The sequence below is a fragment of the Mauremys reevesii genome, linkage group 1 (genome assembly GCF_016161935.1).
Source record: "Mauremys reevesii isolate NIE-2019 linkage group 1, ASM1616193v1, whole genome shotgun sequence".
NCBI classification, from domain to species: Eukaryota; Metazoa; Chordata; order Testudines; family Geoemydidae; genus Mauremys; species Mauremys reevesii.
In genome coordinates, this window is record NC_052623.1 from 220,329,902 (window position 1) to 220,337,102 (window position 7,201).

General features: G+C 43.3%; 1 long non-coding RNA gene across 1 annotated transcript; it reads right to left on the minus strand.

The window, feature by feature from the left end:
• Positions 1-770: 770 nt before the first annotated feature.
• On the minus strand, positions 771-6,359 carry LOC120403119. Its single transcript, XR_005597479.1, has 3 exons — positions 6,264-6,359; positions 1,765-1,809; positions 771-807 (listed from the first exon to the last, which is right to left on the minus strand). It is a non-coding gene; the product is annotated as an uncharacterized LOC120403119 (long non-coding RNA).
• Between the last annotated feature and the right edge of the window lie 842 nt (positions 6,360-7,201).

The following is a 7,201-nucleotide window of genomic DNA, read 5'->3' on the forward strand; positions in this document are numbered from 1 at the left end:
CAGGAGATTAATCTTTAATTCCTGGAGACTCCAGGGCAATCCTGGAGGATGGCAACCCTAACAAAACCTGTGTTTCAACATAATTTCTCATGACACAGGCACATTCCCCTGAACCATCTTGTTCAACTGGAATGTTGGTCACCCTGCTCTGGTGCAGTGTGGGGAGAGGAGTCCAGTGCTGAGGCAGGACAATAAAATCTTACAGGATAGTCAGTTATTCCAATCTTTAAAGCAAGCAAACTGACATATTTTCAAATGGGTGGAACATCCACACTGGATAAGCACATTAATTGGCTGTTTCAGAGATGAACTTCAGCAGGGAAATAAATAACAATGCTTAAAATTGCTATCACTATGCATCAGTCAAAACCCCAGAGAGGGAAAGAGAACTGTTCATGCCTCGCTTGCGCTGTTGCTGGTTTCTCTGCAGGCTGAAGCAGACAGTACTTCCTTGATTCATAGTCAGAAGATTTCTTCTCAAATAGAAAGTCTAGCAAATACCATGGGGGGAGGGGTTAAATTCTGTAGAAAACGCAGGGTCACCATAAATCCGTGTGTAAAACTGAACCTGCAGATGAGTGGAAAACCCAGGTGTATGAATTCTCAGGGCCCTTGTTTGTACAGCTGTTCCTCGGCTCCAAGCTCTATAATTTTAGGCTGTTCCTCATAGGTGCAAGAAAATGACTGTTTATGGTGACAAGGTAAATAAATTGCACAATGAGAACAGTAAATTTCAAGGAGACATTCAAGTAATGGGGGACTCACCAGTGGGTGTTGCTAAAGTGTCACCAAGGATAGCAGATAGCTCTAGGGAATCAAGCAGAAGACATTAAATTAATGGCAGATAGTTTTATGTAATCTAAGCCCTTTTAGGTAAGATCCCGCAAGCTCAGCAGGGACAGTGTTTGTATATGAGACCTCCAAAAAGAACCCAGGGTTCTTCAGGAAGTGGTGCTAATGACTCATCTAGGGGGTTCTTTTTCTTCTGAGTCAGTATTGATCATGGAGTGATTTTTTCCTGAGAAATATTTAAATTATTATTTTTTAAATGTTGTTGGAATTTTTTTTTAATTTTTGCCAGGAACATATGCCTCCCCCCTGCTAAAAAAAACCCACATTTTTTTCCAGATTTTGAAGAAAACATTTTTTTTTTAATTTCCACTTTATTGAAAAATAATTTTCCATTAAAAATTGTCAAGGGAATATTTTGAAGCTGTTCTTGTACTTAGGGGAATCCTCCAACTGAATGCTGGGCTGCAGGGAGTGCTGTGGGTGACTAAGCAGAACGCACTTTTCTATTCTTCTATGCATGACAGATGGTCTTGTATTGCTCAATGCACTGCTGGAAGGCACTCAGATACTATGGTGATGACCATGGTATAAGAACCCATAGAGAACAGAAGACAGAACACTTTGTTCACTACAGACACTGTGACCCTACAGAATGCTGCACTACAGAAGACATCATCTTGGATGACATACATAACCAAGGCTCTGACCGGTTTTATTATTCAGGATCCCAGGATAGTTTTTGTTAGAGCAGATTTGTTAACTCTGGCCTAACTCCGATGTGAATAACTGCATTCTGCCTGTCAACTGGATGTGGGCTCCTTCAAGTCCTGCCCTAAGGCTGGGTCCTATTTAGCAGTTGCCAGGATCCGCAGCTCAAGGGTGATCCCTCTATATATGAAGCGTAAGCTGTGCTTTCAGACACTTCAGTATGAAATGTTGTCTATTGAGATAAGCTAATAAAGTGGAACTCACCACGTGGATCTGCTGTTGTTACCACAGCATCCAAAGACTGGATACCTAGGGAAAAAGAGCATGAGAGCTGAGAAAAATAACCCTGTGATAAATGCAGGAATGAGGTTTCACTGGATTATGTCAAACTAGTTATGTGCAGTGTTGTTCTAGCCATGTTGGTCCTAGGATTTTAGAGAGACAATATCTTTTATTGGATCAACTTCTGTTGGAGAGAGAAAAGCTTTTGAGCTCCACAGAGCTCTTTTGAAGATATTACCTCAGCCACCTTGTCTCTCTATTTCAAACTAGACAGTGGGAGAGTATCCTGAGAGAAGCTAGCAAAGTCCCAGTATCTTTGCTGCCTTTTTCTCATTCCTCATTCTTTCCTGCCATCTTCTGGCCATTACAAAACATAGCCACAATTTTCCTGCCTCTAACAGCATGCTTTTGTATTTGGTTTGCATAAAAGCTACATAGGTTTTCATAAACCTTTAACCCCCCACCTCCCACACTATGTAATGCTTTCTCTATTTTTGGTTTTGTTTTATTGGTACCCCTTAGAGCACTGACACATCATGCTGAATCACTAAAAATGAGATTTTCCATCCTCAGTCCCTCAGGTCTCTTGCAAATACTCCAGTGCTCTGTCTAATGTTGATCTTACCTCTCTCTGGACGGGCTCACAGCCACCCACCTGCTTTCTGATACACTCCACACTGGATACCTTCCTGACTGGTGCTTCCTACACAACCCACCTCCACAGTCCCTGTTGAGAGTTCCCAATCCAAAAATCAAATTAGGAACAGCAGCAAATTGCCAAGTTGCTTGGGAACGCACGTCCAGAGATCAAATCAGGAGCAGCAGCTGGGAGGTAGGTTGTCTGGGAAGGTTGGGAGGGCTTTCAAAATCAAAGAAGAGCTTAAATTGCTCCTCTCCATTCCGGCTCCTCAATGCTGCAGTCCATCCCAGATCCTTGGCCTAGAGCCCCCCACCTGACCCTCTTCCCACACCCTTACAATGGCCAGTTCTCAGGTATCACTGAATGTAAAATAATGCAGAAAACAGAGAAAAGAATGCAGGGCAGCAAAAATCCAACCCATAAGGGAACAGGAGATATAGGCACTGGCTTTCTATGTATCATGACTCTACAGACAGAGGTTTCCTAAAAGATTTAAATAATTCTTCTTGGAGTTTATTTCCTTTACTAGGATCTGCCTAGTCTTCTACCTTATCTCTGCCAATATTCAATATTTATTGCTTGAGAGGAAAGTAAATTTCCACCCACACCATATATCTATGGCCCTTTGTGCAGTGCCACACATGTCAGGATCGGGTATGGGCTGGGATTTCTTTCTGATCCCTGTATGTGATCAGTATATATTCAGAACCATGAGATCTGACTTCCCGTAACTTAAAATCACAAATCACACCAAAGTCAGGCGAGGTCAGAAAAACTGAGTTGCTGCAGTGATTCAGTAAAAGGGGCTCTTTCCCCTACTGATCCCTAAGTCCCAGTGTGGTGCTAGGAGCTGCTGTGCTGAAGGGAGTGGTGTGAGTGAATGAAATAAGGGCTACGCCTCCCTCTGAGCCAGTACTGAACCAATACCAAAGTGACGCCATAATAATTCTATGATTCTATGTTTTCAGATGAGATATAAAACTCAGGACTTATCCCACTGTGGTCATATAGAATTCAATAGCAATATTCTCAAGAGTAGGGTGTCCTAGACAAATGCAAATAAACATCATTAGGTTCTACCAAAACAAGTTCCTCCTACAGTGTCATTCAGACATAGAATTCTTCTTCATTTTCTCTCTTCCAGTCATTGCAGTTCTACCCAGAGGGGGCTACATTTTATCAGAGGGTGACTTCCTTCCTTATCTGCCTAAATTAGGGATGTTAGGAGGCTTTGATTGAATTCATGTTTGTAAAGTGCTGTGACATCTAGGGTGAAAGGGGCTATAGAAGTGTAGATTAGTACTTTGGAGCCATACTCTATTCACACAAGCAGTCCCATTGATTTCATCAAGGTTACTTGTGTGAGAAAGATGAGCAGAACTGTTATTATTAGCATGTGTAATTATAAATTATCCACCTCAGCACTTATGGCAAACTGTGATAAATTACAAGATGTGGCAAGTGTGCTGCAAACAATGAACTTTGACCATCTCGTAGTGTTTTTGAATTGTGTCTCCTATTTTTTATCTCACTATTTTCTGGTTCTGATCTGTGTTCTGAATAAATCTCACAATTGGCTTGTAACACTTCCTGATTGCCTGTCAGCACAGGATCAGCTTCTATAAGCCTTGAACATGGTGACTGGGGAGCTTTAGAGGGCACTGGTGTCTTAAAGGAATGCTTTGAAATTGGTGCTCAGAGGAACTTGCCCAATGTTATATGTCTGGTGCACAGCAGGAGCTAATTTTAAAAGGGAGGGGATTTGTCCTTAGCAGCTGGGCTTGAGTCAACTCTCCTAGTGGTTTGACACTAATGTAACTTCATTGACTTCAATGGAGCTACTCCTAATTTGAAGTGAAAGATGAATCAGGGACATGGCACTAAGGTATTCTGAGTGGGAAGTGAGCAAGGTACAATTTATGGCACTAAGAAAGAATTTTTTCTGCTAGAGGAGTTTGTAGGCAATCTTTCAGTATTTCATTAGCTTAGGGCCTACTGCTATTTTCCCTAGTTATAGAACAGGTGTGTTTAATTATAACTGCTGTTGTGTAAGGACCGGAACCTAGGTCTCCAGAGTCTAGAGCAGGTGATATGTCCACAGTGCTACCAGAAAGCACTAGTAGCTAAGATACCCATCTGGGAGGTGGGCTAAAAACTAAAAGGTGGGCCCCACCATCACTTCCTCTGGTCAGATTTTGAATGGGATTTGATCCAGTAGGCAGCCTCTGAGCATACCTACTGGATTGGGTCTCACGGGTGAGAAAGATTCCTCCACGTGTCTTCCCCTGGTTGAAGGATCACTCTAGGGCTTAGGTAGGAGATGGGTCAAGACACCCAGAGTGAAGCAGCAGTGCGCATGCCTAGAGGCAGGAACTTAGACACCTAGGGAACTTTTACAATTGAAAGTTCAGACACCTACAGAATTTGGCGGCAGTTGAGCCGAGGTTTTGAGGATCACAGCAGAGCCTAAACTGGGACTTAGGTGCCTAAGTCCAGGGTTTAGTGGCCTATGTACCTTTGTGGGTCTGGGCCTTAGCCTCTCTGTGCCTCAGCATCCCTACAAAACATGAGTAATAGCACTTTCCTTCCACACGGGGGTGTTGTAAGAAGAGATATATTAAAGACTGTGAGGTGTTCCGACATTATGTTAATGGAGGACAGAAAAGTACCTTAAAAAGAGAAAGAGAGGACAGAGAAACACTGAACTTGGACAAATGAGAGCCAGAGCTGGGGTAGTAATGCTTGGGTATAAGGGCTCAGACACAGAAGGGGCTGAAGTCTCCCTTCCCAAACAGTGCCACAGAAGGGCTGATGAGTATCACTGACATCATGCAGAGAGCTGAATGACTAAGGGAGGGTATGTCTACACTGCTCATGGCAGCATGTGAAGTACATACACTGCATACATGCCTCTCCCCCCAGCATGGATAGAAATAGCAGTGTAGACAGTGAGGCACTGCTTAGGAGAGTAAAGACACACATTAGGGTATGTACCCTACATGGCTCTCTACATACCCCATCTACACTGCTATCTATCTTTAGCAGTGTAGTATCCCGCTGCCTCCCCATTGCTGGGCCTTTCCCTGACACAGTGAAAGATTCTGGCAACAGAGAACAACTCTGGCAGTGGGAGGCAGCAGGTAAGGCTGCTGCAGTTACAGATTGCTGGAGCCTTTCCTCCTTGCCTCCCCACTGCCAGAGCCTTTCACTGCTGTGTGTAGGTACACACAGCTTTACAGTGCAACGTGTAGCTACACATACCCTACAGTACCATCAGTGGTATGCTGCAGTGTATTCTAATGGGTGTCTGGTACAGTTATTGAGTCAAACTCATCCCTGACGCATTTATATAGACCTCACTGGTTATACAATAGGGGTGAGCTTTGCCCATTGTGTGCCTCTGAATCAGAGCCTTTTAAAATACATAAGCAGTTATTCTTATATTTATTTAACAATTCTGTTAAGTTTTGTGCCTACCAGCTCTACAGCACCTGTTCCAATCGTGTCCTATATCAGTAATGATTGAAAGTTATTTCTTCTCCTTGGCTAGAGTGAACTAAGTTTGGTGGTCTCAGTCCATTTCCTAATGGATAAGTGCACATGTCACAAACCCTCCAAGCCCAGCAGATGCACTAAATTCCCTTCTCACTCCTGGAAATGGTCTGTCCAGGGTAGAGCAGAGCACACTGAAGTGGGAAGACTTGCATTGCAACTGTCCAAGTCATGCACTTTTTATGCAAAGAGAGGACTTCACTCCCCAGAGCTCACAATCCAGCAGCTAATACAGATCCTAACATTCACTTTGAGAATCAACCAGAGCATTACAGTTCTACAGACTTACCTGCAGCCAGGACCAACAAAGTGGACACAAGCAGCATCTTGAATCTCTTGCAGATGAACGGAGGAAGATTTCACCTTAGAGCTCAGAGGAATCCCCTGGTGCACGTCTATATATGTGCATCATTGGCCAATAACAGCATTAGTCTGTCACATGAAGCCTCCACAGAGCTTATAATTTGATTGCATCACCTCAGGAAATTGGCCCTTTGTACCACTGCTTTCCCAGATAAAACTATAATCCCCTTGATGTGTACACCAAGAATTATAGGTTATGCATTAAATCAGGCACAAATTGTTCACCAAACATCAATGGTTTAAGTTTTTGCTGCTAGAAAAATACAACAATGTTGGCTGGATCTTAATTATATTGGAAGAAAGGACTGACCTTTGGTGTGGTTCCTTCCCTGCTTCCATGACGTGCAGCAATGAGATAAACCCTTCTATCTGAATACATTACACAGTTCTGAGTCTGAGCAGCAGGCATTAAATCCATACTCTTATGTGTTGGTTATACCCGTGTAGGGTGACCAGACTGCAAATGTGAAAAATTGGGACAGGGGGTGGGGGGTAATGGGAGCCTATATAAGAAAAAGACCCAAAAATCGGGACTGTCCCTATAAAATCAGGACATCTGGTCACCTTAGACCCATGGCAGCATCCCTGAAGAAGCTGTTCTTCTCTTTTAGGATGCCAGTCCATTGCAAAGTGTGATGAGTGCACTGGGGCTCAGCTCAAATCACCAGTCTGAGTAGATCATCCCTGAGGCCTGTGCATTTCATAGGCTCTTATAAATGGGAAGGAAAAAAACCCTAGTATTAAGTTACACCTTACCCACCTCTCTCCTTACTCCCCAGGGCAGGATTGTTCCCAACAGTCTATTTGCCAGGATATTGACTTGATTTTAGTTTTAAATGATTCAGGCAATGGGTCTTATACCAC